The sequence below is a fragment of the Pseudopodoces humilis genome, chromosome 6 (genome assembly GCF_049639895.1).
Source record: "Pseudopodoces humilis isolate 2021_Gansu_Grassland_sample_001 chromosome 6, ASM4963989v1, whole genome shotgun sequence".
NCBI classification, from domain to species: domain Eukaryota; kingdom Metazoa; phylum Chordata; class Aves; order Passeriformes; family Paridae; genus Pseudopodoces; species Pseudopodoces humilis.
In genome coordinates this window covers 49117866-49141072 of record NC_142205.1, presented here as the reverse complement: position 1 = coordinate 49141072, position 23207 = coordinate 49117866, and the positions used below count along the sequence as shown (strand labels likewise).

The following is a 23207-nucleotide window of genomic DNA, read 5'->3' as shown; positions in this document are numbered from 1 at the left end:
AACAAACCTGGAAACATTTATACATAGTAATATATATTTATATTTTGCACATCTAGTGAATCCATTACTGCAGATCTGTAAGAATCTACAATCTGTTGTTCCAATAAGCTGCATCATTTGTGAGTCTACGTTCATGCAAGTTCTCCTGAAGCCAACCAGACAGTGTCTCATTGATGAGCTACACTATTTGTGAACCTCTGATTGTGAATGAGACCCACTGTACTGGTGCTTCTGGGATCATACTGAATGCAGCTGAACTTAGAGTGCTGAATTGATAATAATAAAAGAATTAAACCTAGCTGCACCCAGCCCCTCTGAGGATCAGCTGGAAAGCGGGAGGGTTTATCTTCTGATAAATTTCTATACTAGTAACAAAATACAAATCTCTCTAATAGTTCTGCAGATAACACTTGCATACTGATTTCAGGAAATACTTGACCTACCCCTATATCTGCACTGTTGTTCATGGTACACCCTTGTATTTACTATTAATAGTGTCAAAATGACTAGCCTGAATAGATTTTGACCTTGTTCTTGTTTAGCCAGCTCTGAAAGGACACTACAGCTAGTTAGGCAAGGTGAAATGAGAGTCTGTCAGAAATGGTGACAGCTAGAACTCCTTAACCTCATTCTTCCCATTGTCTTACACAGAAACTTATCCCTCAACACTCTCTTTTTGCTGTTTGCTTTGGTCCTCCCCCTTCCTCATATATGATCTCTGTTCAATTTAGTAATTAAAGCTATATTTACATGATATTTTATGTTGTCTACAAAGTCATTTGCAAGCACCTACTCCAATTATGTTCAAACTGGGGAGCTCTCGAGTGAATCTAATTTGTCTTGTGATACCTTTGTCCCGAGGACATTGTAATCAAATAGGCTTTTTACCAGCTATAGAAAATTCATTATACCAGTTTCTCTGTGTAAGAAAGCAACCTGGAAAACATGAAAAAGAAATGGGAAGAAAATGGTATTTTCCTGAAGGTGGCTTTTTCCAGGTTTTCAAACAAAATGCTCCCTTGCAGGAATGGGAAATGGTCCTACACAACTCATTCTGTGAAAATTAAAGGAAAAAAGAAATGCCCCCTGCCCTTGAGTAGTCTGGAGAGAAAATTCACTGAGGGGTTTGCCCTTTCCTTGCCAAAGTCGTTGCAAGTAGAAGGGTTCCAATTCTTCTCAGGTGGTAGAAGGCAGCTACTACAGTTGTAATTTCTTCCTGGTGTAAATGGTGTAAAATTGGGTTTTGTAGAGAAGTTCACAGCTGGAATGAGATGCTGCACCACACCTGGCTTGTAACACAGACAGCCTAGCCCTCACTGAATAGTACATAATTAATAATAACAGGTTCTCATTTTTGGTCATCTGCAACAAAGAACTGCAGGCTCCAGGGCCTGTTTTGTAGTGAGAAATTACCAGTTTCACAGAGTGAGTCGGGGTGTCAGCACAAATTTCACTGGACTCTATACTTTCTGGCATGGCCCCAGCGGTGGGGGACCCCCACCACCAAGAAGACCAGATGGAGGGGAGAAATGAGATATCATCAGGACCCCTGGAAGGGTGGTACATTTCTACCTACCCCCTGTCATTCTCTCCCTGTCCCCCAACTCTCTATGCACCTTCCTTCCTACCTACCTTCACCATTAAATGAAACATATCAATTTTTTGGCACCAACATTTAACTTTTTGGTTTTAATCACGTTTTTTGGGTGTATTTCAAACCTTTCTGGGTTCGCAGAGACTTGGTTTCCTCTGCTCTTCTGTGTTTAAGCGGGATCGTAATTTTTCTCTCTGGTTTAAAATAAAAACCAGCAGTAGAAAGCCGCAGTGCCCCTAAGGATGCCATTTCATCCCTTGTGGCAGCAGCAGCAGGCAGCAATCCTAACAGCAGGCCAACACCAGAGCCCTCCCAGGAGGACAAGAGCACACCAAAAAGGTAGGGGTGACACGTGCAGGCTGCAGGGTGACCGGCAGGGGTTGGGGCTGAGGGTTACACACCAGGAGTTTGGGGTTGCAGGACCCAGCAGTAGGGCTGGGTACAGACAGGGCAGAGTAGTTAGGGACCAGGTTAGGGTCCAGGGACAGGCTCCAGAGCCAGGGGTAAGGGGTAAAGGATCAAAGGTGAGGGGTCATAAGTCAAAGGTCAAAGATCCAGGGGGGTAATTGCTACAGACATATCTTTACAAACAACACTGAGATTAACTCAGGAATTCAATTCTGCCAAAAATTGGGATTATAGATAAGGACATCTCATTCCCAAGAACGGTGACTCCCAGAGAGGTTGGTTTTGTTTTTGTTTTTTCATTTATCTTTAAATTTTAGTAATTGTGCCTAAAGAAGGGAAAAAAAAAGGCAAGTAGGTAAGTAGACTCCTCACCTTCTTTCATCTCTTCTTTACTGTTTGCTGCAGTGAAGGGCCTTTTGTGCTGGACTTATTTTGGAAATTTCCAGGTCTCCTTAATGCAGAGGTTTGCACTTGGAAGCATCTGATCTTGCAGTATGACTGTAACTGCCCAATTAAATTTGATATACTGTGAAAATGAGTCATGCTTTGACCAGGGCTATAAAGATGAATCTCTTCAACTGTAAAGGAGCTGTGACTGACCAAATGATATTGTCCCAATGGTGGCAGCATAACATAAGAAATAAAATATGAAACTATGTAGGGTTTTCTCTTCATTAAGGCTTTTTAGGCTGAGTCATCATCACCAAAGAGGTATCCTTGTTCTCTGGGGGTGGGGTTGCCATTAGAACCAAAGCACAGCACTTATCTTGCTGTAAAATTGGAAAGAAAAATATTTATTTTATGCTGTCAGGAGACCAGGCAAGGTCAGCATTTCACACGAGATGGACCTTGCCTGGCTGCCATCTGGTTAAGATCCTCTGCTAGGACTTCAGAGCAGGAAAGATAGCATGCATTAGGGATCTTGTGTTAAGAAGGGATTTTTTTTTTTCTTCGATGTGAATGCAAAACAAAATTTAGCATGTGAAATTCACTAGGTGAAGTTACAGCAGATGAATAGAGGCATAATTATGCAGCTATAAAATGATTGACTTTAACAAGTGAGCTCTTTTCTAGCTTAAAAAACCCCTCCCATCCTGTCAATTTTGTGGGGGGTTGTATGTCTGGATAAATTTCAATTATACATCATTGCATCTTTTCTAATTTTCTCACTTGGGCCTCCATGGTCTTGCATTTATCCCAGACCCACACATATAAAAAGCAGAAAAAATGTAAACAAGTTTGTCAAATACAACCGTGGTGAGACCTTGAAGCACCTGGGAGCAGTCTGAAAGAAGAGAAATATTCAGCACAGGGAGAGTTAAACATTGGTGGTTTGAAAGGCTTTCGTCAGGACCATCTTTTCTGTGACTCTTCAAGGGGATGTGTATCCATCCCTCTTATCTCAGTGAAGCAGCTGGGCTGCTGCTGCCGTAAATCAGGAGCAAAACTAAGGGATAGTGATGGGTAAGAGTTATGGCAGGGTGGTGGTGGGTGCTTGCGGAGAGGGAGGGAGCAGCTTAAGACGAGGTGCTCAGACTTGCTGCCAGAGGGAGAGATGGGGGACACCAAGCCTGCAGTGCGGTGGCGACAGCCGGGAAGGGGCAGAGCTGATACCTGTGAAGCAAATCCTTCTCCGGGGAGTGGGAACCCCCACCCCTCCAGCTTGGCATGGAGCAGCTGGGAGGTGAGTGTGGGAATGGGCTCAGGGTGGGAGTGCTGGCAGCAGGTGTTATGTCAGTCACACCCTGCCTCTGAAAGCCACAGGTGCCAGAGCGGGTCAAAGCCACAGGAGCTGCTTGCACACAATAGCCTCTAAAAATTGCGAGGCTTGCAATGCCCTTCAGCATGGGGAGCAAAGGCTTTTGCTAACATATAGTAATGTGGCATCTTCAAATGCAGTGATTATGAGTGGTATTTTTAGGCATTCCTCTTGGTCATCATTTTGATCCTGTTCACCTGGCTTTGGCACGTGGGTGATGGTGCAGCCAAGAAGCTGAGGGTGCTGTATAGGAACCAGATTGCATAAATACATGTGCACAGCCTGATTTGTCTCCCTCACTGCCTGGTTCCTCAGCAGAGCCCCAACAACAGTGCTGGGCTTCCCCATGCTTTAAGAGCAGCCCCAAGGATGCAGGGCTTGAAACGTGCAAAGTGCTTTCTGATGGGTTGCCACAGAAAAGGGTGTGATGAGCAACTGAGAGCTGCCACACAGGACTACAAAGGTTGTTTCAGGGCAGTGATCTGCTTCACATCTCTGCATGGGGCAATGCAACAGGCTCCCCATGTTCCTTCCTGCATTTGAGGTAGACTAATACTTGTTGCCCAGCTGGGGTCCCTGAGGAGCTCTTGGTCTCAGGGTCTGTTGGTGCCTTTAGTCCCTGGTGCTGGCTGTGAGGGAAAGGACCTGCAGAAGGAAGAAGCCCAAGGGACTTCCATCTCCTTCCTTCATCCCTTCTCCAGACAGATCTTGCTTCAAAGTGACCCCCTGTGCACCAGCAGCTGCACTTCCCTCCTCTCTTGGTCTTGGAGACAGTTTAAATAGCACAATATTTACCTGAGCTCAGATGTAACCACCATGACATGACAAAGGAGTATTTTTTCTAATGTCTCTGCTGGTATAGGACTAGCTGCATGCTTGTAGATGCCTTTTTAGGTAGTGGTGGGCAGCCAAGCAACAGCTATTTGTGGTACCATCTTCTTGAGCTGGGATCAGTGCACTCCACCTGCCTTTTGTCATGCATAGGTCTCCTTTTTTCTTGCTGTTTAGGAAGAGAAAATAGAAAAAAAACAAAACCACACAAACACAAATTCCCCCAAACAGACGAACAAGCAAATCAGATTAGGGATGCTCAGTTATCAATTTCTAAAGGAACTTCCTGTGAAATGTGAACTTGCTATACAGGTCAGTGCTACACAACTGCAAAAAGCTGAAAGCCTCCCCTCAAAAAACAGCTTGGGACAAAAGGGGAACATCCAGAGAGGAGCCAGACACAGCATCTCTGCAGTAGTGAGGGTGGAGCCAGCAGGGCATGGCTGATCATTACTGACATCGTTGTGGAAAGGTGGTGTCCCACAGAGAGCATATATGCCAGGATGTACCCCCATGGCACTGGTGCATGGTCACAGAGGTTTCCCCTGTGACCTTGCTTCTGACCATATCCTTTCCTCTTTCACCTGCTTGGTCATTTGTTGGCTGTTACATGTATTGGATGTACCAGACTTGCAATAGAGACAGCTCCTCCAAAATGCTACATTTCCTACTCCTTTCCTGAGGCTTCAGGCAACTTATCATGGAGGACAAAGGAGAACACCACAGCTGTGAGCATCTTGCAGGTCACAGATCTGCACCTATAGAAGCACTGCCACTGCCTCTTGCGGTATGGTGCGCTCTGTCTCCTGCAGTCACGTGAAACATTCCCTGATGTGTCCCAGCCACCGCAACAGTGACAAAATAGCACAGTAACAGCCCACAGCCACTGTGTGAAACCAGACTCTTACTCATCAGCTTTTGCACTGCTTCAGGAGCACTGTCCTACCCTTCACCATAGATCTGTACTCAGCTTTGCCTCAGCTGGACCTTTAACATCAGCCACATCTCCAGCAAGAAGCATTTTTTTACCAGGAGTATAATTTCCTCCTCTTAAATAAGATCAAAAGCATTCAACAATAATCAGTTTGATCTGTGACTTGCATTTCTTCTTGGGCTTGCCATTGATTTACAGGGATTGACATACCCATCAGCACTTTGAAAACAGCACCACACAAGCTGAATGGGGGAATGTGTGTGTGTGTGTGTGTGTCCAAGTTTCCTACATCCCTAAACTTATCAGTCAGAAAATCAAATGTTGAGGCATTTGCATGTCATTATTGCTCACCTATTTTATCTATTTAGCCTAATAAGATAACTAGGCTCATTTAATCCTCAGCATTCACTAATCCCAGTTAGAGATGGGCCCAAACCAGGACTTGGGTCTCAATTAGGAGCTAACAAGCTCTTGGCAATCTGTGCCTCCAGCAATTCCTGCAGCTGATCGTGATGTGTGGGAATGCAGGAGCCCCCATGAAACAGCAAGGAATTGCAGACCCACATCAATTCTGTGTTCAAGCTCCAAAGACAACTGAGCAGTAGATCAGGATCTAAATGCATCATTTTCTTTGCAGTGGTCAGCAGATATATTGAGCACTACACCCCCTCCCCCTGCCTCCCTAAAACGTGAAGGAGAGTTGGTTTTTGTACCTGTCTGTATCAGTTGCATCAAACCATCCTGAGTGGCCAGAATAGCCCCTGACTATTAAAGCTCTTATCTTGTTATCCTTTGCAGCTGCTTCTTGTCCCCTTGGCTCATTCTGAGCATGACATGGTGACGAATGTGCATATGTGCTGTAGCACTATGCACAAGTAGCTGAAGCAAGAAATTATGTCCAGATGAAAAAGTGAGCTTGTTCTGCAACAGTTGTGGACAGCTGGACAGACCTTGGGGGCTTGCTTCTGTCTTGGCTGTTAAAAAGTCTGCTCTGCTTCCATGTGCAGAAGGGAGGGAGGGTGGCATGCAGAGCACCCGCAGACACTTCAGCATGTCCCCATGAACATCAGCTCCAAGAGTCCATCACTGTTTCACCAAAGCTACAGAGCTGAAGGATGAGGTATTAATGGTCTCCTGCAGATCACACACCATCTACATGGTTTCTTTCAGCACAGTGTGGCAGGGAGAGACTGATCAACACTCACCTCCTTGATGTTTCCAAAAAGCCACGTGGTCCACACTTAGGACTGTACCTGGTCAATCTTCCCCTGTAGCAGGGAAGGGTTTTACCTTCTGCAGGGCTGACACCACTAGTGAGACATGTTGCATTCCCCTTCAGGGAGGCAAAGGGCTTCTGGAAACCTGTGCAGGCAAGAGGCTCCACGTGGGCCTCCTACAGCCTTTTCCTAAGTATGTTCTTCTTCCCCCAGCCAGGAACATCTGACTCTGCCAAGATGTGGATGCATGAGTTGCCAGCTCCTCTCACTGGAAGCTAATAGCTAGCTCACTGAACAAAGAAAATCCAATTTGGCATCAAAAAAAGCAAACAGTCTTATTCTTGTCTCTCATTTTTTTTCTCTGCTGGTGCAGTTCATCAGACTTTTCACTGATTTATACCTTGGATGCAAGAAGAGTTTCAGACTCAAGGTTATTCTCCTGTCAGGTGTAGGCATGTACTCACTGTAACACAGAATGAAAGGGTTTATGAGCTGTGGATGTTCAAAGGGAGAGAGACATGGAGCTCCTGGAGCAGGTCCAGTGCAAGGCAATGAGGTCAGGCTGAGGGAGCTGGGCCCATTCAGCCTCAAGAAGAGACAGTTAATAAGTATCTGAAGGAAGGATGTCAAGAAGAAGGAGCCAGGCACATCTCACTGGTGCTAAGCAATTGGCCAAAAGGCAATGGGGAGAAACTGACACACAGGAAGTTCCACCTGAATATGAGGAAGAACTTTACTGTGCAGGTGACCAAACAGTGGAACAAATTGCTGTGGAGCCTCCCTCACTGGAAATATCCAAGAACTGTCTGGATGCAATCCTGTGCAATGTGCTCTAGGATGACCCTGCATGAGCATGGAGGCTGGACAAGATGACACTCTGTGGTCCCTTCCAGTTTGGCCCATTTTGTGATTCTGTGAGTGTTCACTTGTGTATGACAATTATGTGGGCAGTGGTGGGCCACAAGTCCCCAGGTGCCTGGAGAATGACACTCCTTCTGGCAAGTGTCTTTGATTAATTGTTTCTAGAAGCCTGATGGCACCTTAGGGTTTTTTTTTATTCCCTTTTCTTCAAGAGGACCACTAGAAAATCAAATGATTGTAGTTTCCTTTGCCTATAGCAGAGCTTAGAGGGGAAAATAACTCAGGAGCTCATACACTGCTCTCTGAATTCAGCAGGGTCTTTTCTGCCAGCTTCAGTGGAAGTTCTGGAGCCAGCTCTCTATCAAAGGTGACTTTGATTTTCTGCGGTTGTGTGGGCCTTTCCTCCCGTTTCTCTGTGGGGAATAGTTTTGGGAGACTTCAGAGTTCAGATGAAATATTTGCTGTAGCACTCAGCTTATTTTCTCCCTTGCATCGTGACTGTTCCTCTCTTTTACAGCTGGCAGCTGTAATCACTGCTGGCCTCCTCCTGCTCTACATCCCCCTGTGCTACGAGGATTTCCATTTCCATGTGGCTCGTGTGTATGCTTGCCTGGGGTACCCCAATGCCCAGCACATCCTGGGACAGAGGTATTTGCAAGGTAATGTTTCTCCAATATGTGGCTAACTTCTTGCCAGAGTGTGCGTGCTTATAAGCCAGAACCACAAATGTGGCTTTGTGATACCAACACACTGCTGGATTTTTTGGACTGTATTTCATAACCTGTCTGTGACTTTGCTACCTTGTCTCACACCCAGGAGCTGGAGTGGAAAAAAACGAGGAGATGGCCATGCACTGGTTCAGGTGAGGCACAGAAATCCCCCGAGCAATTCCTGACATGGGAAATTCGCTCCTTCTGGGGAAAGGGTACTTGTGGTATGGGATGAGGAAAAAGCTGGCAGAGCTTTTTGGGGAAACCTGCACTGAGCTGTCCTGTGCTGTTGGGAATAGGTTCACAGGTGGCAACAGGGACAGCAGGAGCTCCTGACTTCTCACTGTGGGTTGCATTATGCTTTGATCCACTTTCCCTACCTGCTATGCTTTTTTTTTTAATCAGTGGAAAGAAAGGAAATAGCTTGACAGCGAGAGTACAGAGGGATGCTGGTGCTGCTGTATGGGTTTATGGGGAGGTTTGAGCTGCAGGAAGCATGCACAGGTACAGGAGGGGAGTGAGCCAGGAGCTGCTGAGGGAATGGGAAATCAATTTACAGCAGTGTATTATTTTCCTGCTCTCAGCACACCCTCCCAAGAGGCTTCTACCACATGAGTAACACAGCCATGCCTATGTGTGCATTTGCTGTGGTACCCATAGTAGTCACACCAATGGTGGGAGCCTGGGCTGAATCCCCTGGAATCCTGCCATTCTTGGTAAGAAATGGGAAAAACTAAAGACAGGGAAATTTACTGTGCTACCCAAAAAGCAAGAGGATAGGAGTAGACATATTGGATGGTATCTTTGCCTGCTCAAGGAATAGAACAGCATCAAGCTGCTGGACTTATAGGGTTGAAAGAACTATGCCTGTGACAGCAGGAGATGTAATTCAAGGAGGAATCATAAAAGATATCCATTACCTAGAGAAATGCTCAAGCCTTCATGCTTTTCTGAATAAGGATGTTTCCCAAATCAGGGCCTGAAATTTCAAAGGAGTCACATTTCAAAAAGTGAATTATACATAACTTTTCCCTTATTTGCTCTGTTCTGGTTTAATCTCAGCTACCAACTAAGCACCATGCAGCTGCTCACTGGTTTCTCCCCTTCTCTCCCCCTCCTGTTGGATGGGGAGTAGAACTGGGAAAAGGTAAAACTCATGGATTGAGATAAGAGCAGCGTGATAATTGAAATAAAGTAAAATATAACAATAACAGTAGTAATAAAAGAAAGGAATAAACCCCAAGAAACAGAAGTGAGCCCAGTACAATTGCTCACCACACTCTGACCGATGCCCAGCCTGTCCCTGACGAGCAGTCAGCAGCTCCTGACCAACCTCCCCAGTTTATACGCTGACCATGAGCTGCTCCATGGGATGAAATATCCCTTTGGCAAGTTTGGGTCTGCTGTCCTGGCCCTGCTCCCTCCCAGCTTCTTGTGCACCTGCTTGCTGCCAGAGCATGGGAAACAGAAAAATCCTGGATTTAGGGTAAGCACTGCTCAGCAACAGCCAAAGTATCAGTGTGTTACCAACATTATTCTTGTACTGAATCCAAAGCACAGCACTCTACCAGCTGCTAGGAAGAAAAGTGACTCTCAGCCAAAACCAACTCTCACCTTGCTTGAGAACATTTAAACTCTTGGTTTTCTTCTCCTGTACTTCTCTTACCATTTTCCGTGCTTGTCTCTTCCTGGCTGTAGGCAGGCTGCGGGGCAGGGCCATCCCCACTCCTCCTTCAACCTGGCAGTGGGGACACTCAGAAACATGACCATGGCACTTGAAGAAGGGTGAGATAATCCTCTTCCTTCCCATTACAGCTTCACTCCCAGCTCCTCTTGGGGACAGGGGGAAACCTGGTGCTGTAGGTACTCCATGCATGAAGCCACTCCAGCATTTCTAATGCCCTCTTTTTGTATTGTCAGTAATGCAGCCCTGCCTGCAGCAGGGAAATGGGAAAACACAGTCCAATGACATTTTAAAAATAGTGTGTCACAGTACCTATAATGCCCATGGTCTGCATATGTTTCTCCATGATGATTTCCCAATGAAAGCAAGGGACAAGACCTATATTGGTATAGAAAGAGCTGTTGAAGTGACATGTGAATTTTTTGCTATAAATACCTGTCTTTCTCTTATAAGGGAGAAACTCTCCCTTTTCACTCTCCTTCCATCCAGTCAATGAGAAGCTTCCTGTTTACTGCCTGGGAGTTGGGTTGAAACTGCCTGGCATGAGTTTTTCTCCCTGATGTGCACATGCACATTTCACACCAGTGTTCCCAGCAAGGCCCAGAGATAAAGAAAACTTGCCTTGTGCTTTGTATAGTCACTGTGACAACTTGTCCTAGGGCTAAGTGAAGTTGAAGAAACTGATCCCATCACAGTGAAACCCAGCCATTTTTTGATTTTGTATCATTCAATTTTAATTATTTTCATTTGCTTCAAGCCTGAAAATAAAAACCGAGGCGGGTGCGACCAGTTGTACTCTAAATGAAGCTAAAAAAGTGTTGTTTGGACAAACCTTGTGATTTGAAGCTAGTGCATTTTGTTTCAGTCTCCACTGCATATTGCATGATCAGGCTCACATATTGGGTGGCATATCAAGAAATCCAAAACCATTTCTCCTTCAACTAAGATAAAACACCAAACCCAGAACATATGTGCTCAAACCACAGGAAAAAGCAGAAGGAAAATCAGATAATTTTCTGAATAGGGGAGAGTTAACTTTACAGATGTTTTCATATTCAGTAGCTGTGGTCCTCTTATAAAAGCCTGTGTAGTTAAAATTTAGCTAGGAATGAATTTAGGATTTCCTCCTAGATTTTCTTGATGAAGGTTTCATGTCCTTCAGGGAAGCGGAGAAACTCCTCAGTGTGGCAGCAGCCCATGGGCTCTTAGAAGCTCAGCAACTTTTGGAAAACATCAAGAGCAGAAACCTTCCCTGAATGACTGCTGCAACACCGATATTTGTACAACCTTGTCTTCTGCACTCAGCAACCCTGCCTTCTCCTTGCTGACTGCCTAGTCTTCAGGAATTTGAATAATTCACTGGACATTACATTTGCTTTGTGATGCATCTTCATGGTCAGGTCTATAGCAGTCATGTGCTGCTGCTCCATCTCCATTTGCTTCCCGGCTTGCCGCTTGTGAAGACCACTGGAAAGGTGAGATGGAGGAGATCAGTAGCCTTCAATGTTATACTGATGATAAGCATATGAGTATTTTTGAAAAAAACTCCCATCACAGTTGTACCAACTCATCTGCTAATGCTAAGTTAGATCCAAATATTCATTTTGGCTTGGTGCAGTGTTGCTTGCATGTTTGTGCCACCTTTCATGCTCTGCTTAGGCATTGCGATAACTGATCATGACTAAGGCTGTAAATCAGCATGACATGCATGCATGATCCATTTGTACTGGAAATGACTGTGATTTAATAGAAAATACAAATTATGCTCTCACTTAGCAGCTAGTGTTCCTTATCAACATTACCATTGTCATGCCAGTTCTGGGGAAAAGAAATTCAATTTAATGGAAACTACCTTCATTTTCAGGGTGGTCTCAGTTTAAAACCACAGTGAGCAATTGCATTTCACGGGACGTGTGCTCACTAAACAAAGACCTGCAGAGTTTTGCTAGCAATAAAATTGTTTCCCAGGGCTTTTGTTGGTGTGCAATGTTTTCCTTCTTCCTACCATGATTATTCAGCTCACTTGTTGCATGACACAAGGTCCTGCACTCCCCTGGATGCCTGAGGCCACACTGGTGAGCCTGAGAACAAGGGGCTGCCACTGAAGGAACAAATGGGACGGCAAGCTCATGGTGGGGTTCAAGCTTTGGTTTCTGAGAATTGCTATTGTGCCATGATTCGTAGGCAAAGGTGTGAAGGATTTTATCCAGGCTCCCATTTTCCTGTCCCCTCTTGGATGTCAGCCTCAGTATCTTTCTAGGGTGATCCTGGCAACAACTGGGGGGTATCCCAGCTGGCACAACATGCCAGCCCCCTGCACAGTGGAGACTGGTGGAGGTTGTGTGATGGCCACACATTAAGGAAGGGATGACTGGGCTTTGCTTCTTTTCCTCCTGACTGTGCCCAGGCTGGGCTCCTCAGGGCCAGCTCTATATCCTGCTCCCAACAGGGGAGGAACAGAGAGGAGACATCTGGCCTGGCTCCCTCAGCTTGTCCCTGTCAGCATGCTGCACACCAGTGCTCTCAGTTGTGGGGCAGCTGCCTGCTCCCCCCACTCATCTCCTTTCTCTCTCTCTCCCACACAGCCCTTTGTTAAATCTGGTACCACAAACTGCACAGCAGAGCAGAGCTCCAGGTGAGTTTCCCTGTTTCCTACTCCTCAAGCAGAAAAGCAAGACACCATTTGCCAACTCAAAAAGGAGCTTATTTCCATGGCCTCTTTCATGGCCCTGAGCCAGGACCCTTTGAAGGCAGGGGAATATTTCCCTTGACGTGAGGCTTGTACTGCATCACATCTCATACCCTGCCCTTTATTTCTCATGTGCATGGGCAGTAGCCCTTGATTTAGAAACCGGACCTATGCTTTACATCTCCTATATAGAAATATGCACCAATGAAGTGCACTAGGCATCCTTTCCAGGCCTGTGGTACCCTTCTTTCTGTGCCTGTGAGCAGGAAAACCTTGTCTTTGCCTCCACAAAACAGCATCCACCTGGCAAGTAACATGAGGAGCTGTCTCAAAACCCCACTGAAACCCAGAACCAGTGTGTGCTGCCACTCTTCTACCCCCAAAATCATCCTCCTTGTTTTCTCTATCCTCCCTAACTGCAGTAGCCAGTGTCAGAGGCATATCCAAGCATGGTTGCAGAGAGACATATGCTGTTGCACACTTTTGCCAACCAGTGATGGCCAAACTCATGCACCTTTCACACCTTTCCTATTGCCACTGGGTGCAGGATGATGCTATTAGTGGCCCAGATATGACATAAGCTCACCTGGGTATGTGAGGAGCAAATACACAGAAGGCCTGGTGAGCAGGATCATTGTATTTCACACTGTGCTGGATTGCCCCTGGCTGGATGGCAGATACCCATCAAGGCTATTCTCTCACTCCCCTCTGCAACTGGGCTGGGGAGAGAATATGCAGCAAAAGGTTCATGAGTTAAGGACTGGAGGATGTCACTCATCAAATACCATCATGGGCAAAACAGACTGAACTTGGGGATATTAATTAAATTTAGTACTGAAAAAATCAGAGCAGAATAATTAAAAAGAAAATAAATTTTAAAGCCAACTTTTTCCTCATCCCCCTCTCCTTCTGTTGCTCTACTTCCTCTTCTCCCAGCAGTGCAGAGAGATGGGGAATGGGGGTTATGGTCAGTCCACCACAGCTGTTTCTGCCACTGCTGCCACCTCAGGGAGAAGAGTCCTTCTGCTCCAGTGTGAGGTCCCTCCCAGAGGAGACAGTTCTCCGCTAACTGCTCCAATGTTGGTCACTTTTCATGGGGTGTACCCCATGTGCTTTGGCCACAATTACATCTGTGCAGTAACTTTTTTCCCTTCTTAAATATGTAATCATGAAGGCATTACTCTCACTCCTGACTAGGCCAGCCTTAGCCAGCAGCATGTTTACCTTGGAACCAGCTGGCATTGGCTCTGTCACACATGGGGGAAGCTTCTGGCAGCTTCTCACAGAAGCCATCCCATAGCCCCCCTCACTATCAAAATAAGGCCACACAAACCCAGTACACACAGGACTTAAGGAATCACCTTTTACAGTCCCCCAGCTGAAATGAGAGAGCAGGTTTTTGTATGCTGATCAATTTTCCCACCTGAACCCTTGCCCAACAACAAAATTGGCACTAGCAACCATAAGATCCTGCAGCCACCAGGCAACAAGTCAGCCTCAAGGTTCATGCTGCCTTTACTTCTGTAACAGGGTTTAATAATTTTGTTTGCTTTCTCAAAAAAACAGCTGTTTTGGAATATAACATATCAGCTGTAATTTCCTTACTGGTATACATACTTGTACAATGGGTGAGTGACCTGTCATCCATTGCTATCCAAGTGGCCCTCTTTACTAAAAAAGAGTAGTAAGAAATGGACAAGAAATCTTTGCAAACAACTTTGCACATGATTCAACAGAAAGAAAACAATTGTTAGTTTAATAAAGTCAGTTATCAAAGCAGCAGGAGGAAGCCATTGGAACTCAAGGTGACGACGAGATTTTACCAGAAAAAGATGTTCACTGTTTTCCTGTAATTTACAGGATTAGTGCTTGCATTTTTACCCTTGCACCACCTCCTCTTGAAACACAAGTGTCTCCCGCCCTAATTGCTGTCCGTACAATTTTGCCCTGGATGTTCTTTCAGTTCAAGGTATTGCAGTTGATGGCTGAGAGTGCACACATTCACCTTCCTCCTGTTTTTTTTCTTTTTCTCCCCAGACCTGCCTTGCCATGGCTGTTCTGGCCTCTGGTAGATGTGGGCACCCTGTTCCTCTTTCAGGGAATGGCCCCCACTTGTGGGGCACTTGTCCCACACAGCAGTGGCTGGACCTCCCTGACAGCTGCCAGCTTTCCCCTCCTTGGCACTGCCTGTACTCAGGCAATTAGAAGGATTTTTCTTTCCCAAAACACAGCTCCAATTATAATCTAATTTATTTTTTTGAAGTACAGTTTGGTAGTATTTCCATTATGCAAATATCAATTTATTATCTTCACATTATGTTTTGACTACAGTTGTGCTGCTAATTAGAGGTAATTTAAGTGCTTTTAAAAACCTCATCCTTTCCTCTCCATGCACCCTTACTTCCTTGCAAACCACAGAGTGTAGATATTTAGCACGGAGTCAGTGATGAAAACCTGCAGTTATCAGCTCCGTTTGCATCACTCTAATTGACTTTCATTATGTTAGAAAGCACTTAGAAAGCACGATTTTTTCTGATTTACTTGGAGATGGAGACATGAAAGAGGAAGGTAACTTACTCCAGTTGCATTTCTAACATTTTTCTGCTCAGACTTTCAGGTGCATTTGGTGTGGCTCTCCCAGTACTGACCACGCTGCTGCCTTTGGCTGAGGGGGAAAATTAGAATTATATTAATGCTAATCTAGGAGAGACAGCACATTCCTGTCATAAGAGAGAGAGAAAAGCTGACCCCAGGAATTTGGCTGAAAAAATCCTAAACCTGGCTGTTGTGGAGGTATTTGTGTGTCCTGTTTAGCACCACCAGCAGAGGCCCTAGGAAACTAGGATAAACCCTGTAACAGCAATTCCTATCTACTCTGGCTGAAGGTAGCGGAAAGACTGTAGGTTTTGGTCATGGAGGCTGCCCAGCTTGGTATGGGCCTTAGAAGGTGGGCAGCGGAGATTTTTTGGGGGAAAAATGAGGCAGCCACAGGGAGATGTGTGGGAATAGGGACTCGGCAGTGGGAATTTATGGAGGGCTAAGAGAGTCTGTCCCTGCCATCCTTAAAATCCCCACAGGATTACTCCTCCCAACTCCTTTTACATTAACCACGTCTGCTATCCACTTTTCTTCTGCAGACTTTTCTGTTGGGCATGTTGGGGGTGTCTGCTTCCACAGCTTGGGGCAGGGAGGGATCCTACCTGCTATGCAGGTGGAAAAAAGGTTTCTGTCTCCCAAAGCATCTTCAGGGCCATCCCGGTTTTATTTGGCTGGCATGTTTTTATGACCACTGAAATGTTGTTTTACAAAACATTTTGAGGAACCCTCAGAGCTTCCTAAGAAGATGACTTTTAGCAGGGGAAGGGAGTGTTATTGCCTGTAATAAAAGCCCACAGAATGATCAAACCCATAGATGGCTAAAGAAGCTGTGCAGCTCTGGCTCTGAAGTGCTTGCTTCAGCAGTAGCTGAACATTAGGGGTCCCCAGTGGACTTTCAAAAGCTTTGTTAGAAAAAAAAAAAAAAGGACTGAAGCTTCCCTGAATTTGTCTACAATATAAATCCCAATACCCCACCTACCTACCAGGCAAGCTCTGTTGATACCAGGGGCGAAAAAACAGCATTAATGGTCTGACGTAAAAAGAAGACAGCAGCCGCTGTGCTGTGCCTACAGAAACCCGGGGCTCTCAGAGAGGGCCTTTTCTTTCTGCCCAAAGTCAAGCTTCAAAGCTTCCTGCTCCGTTTTGTTCTTAATTGAAAGTGTTATTGCAGTGGGAAGGGTTGTTTTTGTTTTGCCAATCCCCTTCCCCGCTTTTAGTTTATTTTCCTCAGGAGACATTATCTTCCATTTGCAGAGTGAATTCAGCATACTGTAATGGAGACTTAATGGTTGTGGGTGGGTTTAGGGGAAGGTCTGCTGTGGCACTGCCCCACTGCACCAAACCTCCTCCAGCTGGGAAGGAGCTGGGCTCTTCCCGTAGGAGAGGAATTGGCAGTGTGGTTAAGCAGATCATTTGCACTTTTTGCATCCATCAGATGTTGACAAGGCAAGGGCCACAAGGCCTGGAAAAGTTCTCTGTGTCTTGGGAAACCTGCTCAAAGCCCCTGGCTGTGGCATTGGTGTTGTTCCCATCTCTGGGAAGGGAGGAGATCTTACCTACAGTGTAGACAACTTCAAGAAAGCCATTTTTGTTAAACATTCCACCACTATATAGCAGTACTTTAAGGAGACCCCCAGAAAGGGAAGACACAATGGATTTGTCTTCCTGAGGCTAAAATAAGTATTATAATAAAAGTGTCCAACAAGACCTGACAGCACTTTAAAGGGCTGTCATTTCAGTGTCCTGCAGCTGACAGCTCTGTCAATCAGCTCTCAGACATCGCATATGATACTCCACATCGCTTTCACTTATGAATTAAAAAGGTACAAATACTGTAATACAAGTGTCCTTAGCATGCTAAGAATTTCTTAAGGTAAGACAGATGCAAGATGAGCTTTGCATTTCTACTTGGTTCATGTTCTGCATGGGATGCTCCCTGGCAGCTGCTCAGAAGGATTTAGGGCCTTTTGCAAAACCATCTCTGCCACACAGTGGGGAACTGCTGGGACAGCAGCTAGCAACATTCCCTGTCCGTTGGCAAATTCCTTTTTTGTTTATTTTGATGAAAGCCACAACACCCTGAAACTACGCGAGGTTATTGAAAGCCTGGATGGGAAGGTGTTAATTAAAGGTGGGCCCTCAGGCCTCTCTGGGAACACACCTTGGCAGGACGCTGAGTGGTGCAGGGGATGCTGCAGCCCACAAGAGCTGGCAGTGCACTGTCAGCCCCAGCACAACTCTGCATCACAAACCCAGCCTTAGAAGCAAACACCGAGGTGTGTCTGGCCTCATCCCCTGCCATATACAGGGAAGAAGAGGAGTACAATGCAAAAATCCAGTTCATCTCTCTGCTCCGCCAAATGCCCTGGTGCATGTCCTGTGGCTCTTTTAGATGAGCACTATAAGATGGAAGGGCTACTGGATTGAAACCCAGAGGACACCCTGAACATGGGAGAAAAAAAAAGACCTTCAAAGAACAAAAAACAAAAAACAAACAAAAAAACAAACCAACAAAAAACCCAAAACAAAACCAAACTGTAGGTCTTTTTCTCACATTTTTACTATGCTTGCCTTCAATATGGGATTAATAAGAGGCATTGAAATATAGTCACATATATAACCCAAAACAAGTTCACAAAAGGAATTAAGTCATCCCTTAAGAAAAGACAAATGTCTGGACATTGTTTGGAAACTAAAAGCTAAAGTATCATCTATAGCTGAGGTACAGCAGCAGGTGGCTCTGACAGAAACAAGGGTATTCCCTCCCTCCCCACCTTTCATCTTGTCTGCTCAGGGAAGGGTTAGTAGATTTTGGGAGAAGAGCCTCTCAGAAGCAGAAAATACTTTCTCAGAGTTCAGAGAAAATAGAAGAATCGGGATGACAACCTCTACCTGTTGCTACCACACATCCAGTACTTCTCCAATTCCCTGTAAAGCAACCATTTAATAAAGGAGTCAGTTTGACAAAATTAGAATAAACTCTGCTGGAGCTTAATGATGACCAGATCCTTTTTACTGACAGTTTTCCTCCAAAATGAATTGCAGGCTGTCATGGACTCTGTCATAGCTGACTTTCACCTGGCTCTCCCATTTGCCACTCACATCAATATGGCTGACTGCCTTAATAAGAGCAAAATTAGCCAGATTTCCCCCTTTCCCGTACGACTCATCCAGCACAACAACGGTTGGTACTCATTTGTTTCCCAAAATGCCTGTGTGGTGGTGTCCAAGTTATCACCAACAGCATTTTTATGAAACACTTTTAGCAAAATATCAGTGGCTTTGCCCAAGCTCTAATAAATATCTGCTTAAGATGAACTGAATCCAGCAGGGACCTGACTCTTAAGTCCCAGTTCAGCAGCACAGTTAAGTCCACACTTAAATTATTTTCTATTAAATTATTTTATAAAGTGGGATGAACAAATGAGTCAGGGCCTTGGGTCCCTGGCATGTTCAACAGTTCCCAGGCTGTTTGCCCAAAGCTTAGTCACAAAACAGCAGTAAAAACTGTAACAGAACTCAACTTTTCAATGATGAGGGGCAAACCCAGTTGCACACATTTTCCTTCTTACATGAGGTAGGAACCAGACCAGTAAGTAGTTTCCTGTAGCCATTGAAAGATACGATTTAGGATACTTTTTCTCCCAATATATATATATAATGGCTGAAAACTGTAGAATGAAAAGCCTTTTGTGGATGCTCCAACATTTAGAAAATACTGACTAAAATGTATTCCCATCATCCAAAGGATGAGTGCTTGGCAGAGAGGTGGAGGAAAGGCTCCACTGCCACCGAGGACAGGAGCAGCATTGCCAGGACAGCTGCTCCTTTCCTGACCACCTTTACACTTGACTCTATGAGGGCAACAAGTTTTGTGAGCAAGTCTCCCTTCTTTCTGACACCCATGGGCAAGGACCATCTTGTCCTACCCTCTCCAGAGGATGAGGAAATTAATTCAGTGTGAGAAGGTAGTTGAAGAGCCACCCCATCCTGGTAGCCAGCTCAAACAGCAGGATTTGTTTCTCACTTCACAGCATGAGGGTGCATCATGCTGGTTTCTGCTCTCCAGTGCTGAGCAGGCTAATGTACTTCAAATTGAAGCAGGCTCCTCCAAGCTTAGCATGGCTCTGATTGCAGAGCCTCTGCAATCTTGAGTAATTATCATTGCCAAGGGCTCCTCAGAGTTCAGCACAAGGACCTCCAAAATTGCAGTGCCGCAGACAAGTCCCCTCCCTCAAAATTCTTTCTGATGGTCTCTTCTGTTTCTGACTCTAAGTGCTGCTGGGAGAGTTGGGAAGGGAAAGTCTGTTCAAAATAAGAGGGCCAGGTAAAGAAAGGCCTCCTTTCTTCAGTTTCAAGGGTGCAGCACTAACACACCACTTTTCCTGCTGCTCACAGCACTTCTCAACACCACTGTTCATGGACCAGCTCGTAAAGGGAGGGGTTGTTATTCCCACTGGCTGGGACTATGAAGCACATAGGTGACTATGAACCATAGGTGGTGAGCAGGATTTCACACTGCAGACACCCTCTCTTGAAAACTAAAAGTGTAGTCTGGAGTGTCAACACAGACAAGTTCATTTCTTGAATTTAAGGGTAGGGCTATGCCAGCAAGCAGCTGCCTTCATGAAACTAGAAAGATGAGGGTGGCAGAGGAGGCTAACAATTCATGGCAGTGCAAAGATCCAGCCCCTGCAAATGACATCCCACTTGAAGACACTGCTTGACATTAAACCCATCATGAGTGCAAAACCTGATTGCTCTGGGGGCGGGGGTGGGCATAGGATATTTTCCTGTAGCTTGAACCACAGCTCAGCTGTGACATTTTTGCAGCAGCACAGGAAAAAAATGGAGAATTACTGGATATTTCAAAAACTGAAGAGAGAAAAAAAAAATCAAACCAGCCACCAGCCTAGGATTTGGGGGAAAAAACATTAGCTTGAGTTGCCAAGGAAGAGCAGAGAAACCAGCAGGGAGGATCTGGAAAAAACCAACAGAGGAAAGGTCAAAATACTGATGCTCTGCAGTAGAGCTAAGGGATGGATGCCCAGGGCAAAGTCACAGAAAAACCTCAAGGCCAGAAGGTTCAGTTCCTCTGCCAAAGGAGCTGCCTTTCACGTAGTCCTGTCCCTGAGCAGTGACAGGGCAGAGTGCAGGGTCAGGAAAGCCCCTCTGCCTAAGGGCATTTCTCTGATGCTGCCCCTCCCATTCAGTGTCCCTGCACACCTGGGGAACCAGCCCAGCAGGAGCCTGCAGAGCCCTCCCACTGCCAGCATCCTCTCCTGCCCCCTGCACGGCATGCCAGAGCCAACTCACCTCTGAACTGTGCTTTGTTGGAATGTGCTTCAGCAGCTTAAGCTATTTATTAGTCCATGCATCATGAAGCCATGCACCACTCACGAGGTTTACCTGGAAAGCCCACAGTGTTATACTTGTAATGAGGAGTCTGTAGTCAGTGCTGAGAGCATCCCAGTGCAAGTCCCAAAACTCAGGCTGTGCCACTGCAGGAAGAGTTGCACTGTCCTGGGTACAATGCTCTGGCTCCACAAACATGTTTGGGTTCTGGGTTTTTACAGGGTCCTTTTCCAAAACTCTTTAGGTAACTCGATGGTTCGTAAATCTTCTTCCACTGAGAGCCACTGCGGTGCGTGGATGGCCAGAACAGTTCCAAAAGAATAAAAAAATATTAGTCCATGGCTCACTAAGTTAACATCACTGCTCATCTGGAACACAAGAAGCTGCTTCTCCAGATCAGGAAGAGAAAGCTCATTTTAGGCACCAAAAAGTTTTCCATGGTTTCCTGCTGGAATAACTGCAGCCAGTAAATTCACTTCCAGGAGAAAACACTCAAGAGTCCACAGGGATTCACAACTGTATGGAGAAACAAGTGCCTCAAAAATATACAGGTTTTTCTTAAAAAATAAATGTTTGTTTTACCTCCCTCTTGGAAAGAGAAAAATAAAAAAAGGAACACTCAGGCAAACAATTCTATTGATATTTACATAGCACATAGGTGTATATTTGCCCAATAATGTGTTAGCTAGAGAACAAACAATCTGCAGTCCTCCCCCCACCAAAACAAACAAACAAACAAAAAAACCAACCTCCTAGGTGTGAGCACCAAAAAATCCTTCTAAAAATCTTCTGAGCTAGTACAGCCCCAGGCCAAAAAGAAGAAAATAAAACCACCCTACTTCTACTCCCTTGGAAGTGGTTCATATTAGCACTGGCAGCTTTGCTCCTCCTTGAAGCCACATGTGGATAACTCTCATCACAGCCAGCTGGTGCAGCTCACCTAATCGTAAGGTGGGTTTGTTCCCCTTTATTTGGAGACCAGCTTTGCCATTGGCTTGATTGGGCCTAGGTGGAGCACTGTGCTCCTGTTGCTTATGTCATGGTTTTAAGGGCAGTCACAGTGACTGACCTGTGAATGATGTTACTGTGTCCTGGTAGTCTGCCAAGGTTTATGTGCATGACCTTGGTCCTGAGAACAGAAGTCATAGGCAAAAGTGCCCAAGGAAGAGGAGCTGAGAGGTTTTCTTCTTTTTTTCAATCTCTTTTTTTGTTTGTTTTAAAATAAAGTTTCTGCTTAAGCTAAAGGAAAATCTGAGTTTGTGGCCTGCCCACTCCCTGTGTACAGCAGCAAACCTGGCCCTCTTGTGCACCACTGGGCTCAGGACATGTGGCTAGCTGCAATGAAACACAAGTTTCAGGAGACATTGTTTATCTTCTGCCTTCCCCAAAAATTATTACTGATGTTTTGTGGAGTCTGTTGAAATATTTAAGAGGTTGAAGTCATTGACCATGATTTCTGACAGTAGATTCAAAGCAGATTATAGTCTCTCTCTGTGAAGTTCTGTACTCCTGAATTAGACGAAATGCTGATGCCTTTGGGGGCAATAAAAATAATTCCAGCTAGTGACAGAAAATGAGTTATAATTCAGGATAATTCTTGGTAGAAATCATATATTGTTTAATTACAGCCATAACAGCTATTTGATTTTGAGATAAGAAGCGGTTACCATAGTGACCCAATTCTTAGAGATAGTTTTTGCCTAACACTGTATAAAATGCTGTATGATACCTGCCTTCACAAAAAAGCAATTTATGAAGATGAGTTTTCCTAGTGTTAGGCCTGGGGTATGAACAAGCAACATAAGGTATATATGGAAAAACATTCCCTGTCTGGTTACTGCCTGAAAAGTCCTATATGCACATTTCCCTGCAAGCACACTCATAGATGTTGTCTCAGATCCAGAGCAAGCTATAAATCTTGCTCAGCTTTCAAGACCATGTAGACTCTGTAGAGGAATTTCAAACCTCTGTGGAGTATTAGTAAAAAATGAGAGAAGGAAATCAGAGACATATTTGTTCCGCAGAACAAGCCACCCCCTACTGCCTACCATCAGGGAGGGTAAAAAATGGTTTTACTTTGAACAGTCTTTGAGGAAACATACTCTGAAATCACAACCATTGCTAGAGTCAAGCAAAAGCACATTTTGATGCATGAAGTGAAATGCAATCCTCAGTGAGACTGATACAAATTATCATTTGTCAAGACTATCATCTTTTTGGGGCTTCTTTTGGTAATCCTTGCCTATTTCCCCACATCCTGATGGTGGATTTAGAGGGACTGGTCTGCAGGATTGCTGTAGGGATTGCAGACCTGTCCCTGTGCCAAGCTGTGTGGGAAGCTGGGTGTCTGGCTGTCTCCCACCAATAACGTGTCCAGGGCAGCCCATGAGGGTGATGCAGCCCTTTTTGGCTTGTGTTTCCCAGTAGGGAAACCAACTTGCCCATGGGCAGGATCCTGTGGGCAACCACGGCCATGGTCATGGGGCTGAAAGACAGGGCTGGTTACTGGATCTTTGCTGCCTCATGCAATCCAGTTGTTTTTCTGCCCTCAGATCAAAATAATTTTG

General features: G+C 45.3%; 1 long non-coding RNA gene across 1 annotated transcript; it reads right to left on the bottom strand.

Moving 5' to 3' along the window:
- Window positions 1–10345: 10345 nt before the first annotated feature.
- Window positions 10346–21565, bottom strand: LOC148184174 (uncharacterized). The gene is made up of 5 exons (XR_015772694.1): window positions 21390–21565; window positions 20602–21156; window positions 15265–15352; window positions 13274–13406; window positions 10346–11465 (listed from the first exon to the last, which is right to left on the bottom strand). It is a non-coding gene; the product is annotated as an uncharacterized LOC148184174 (long non-coding RNA).
- Between the last annotated feature and the right edge of the window lie 1642 nt (window positions 21566–23207).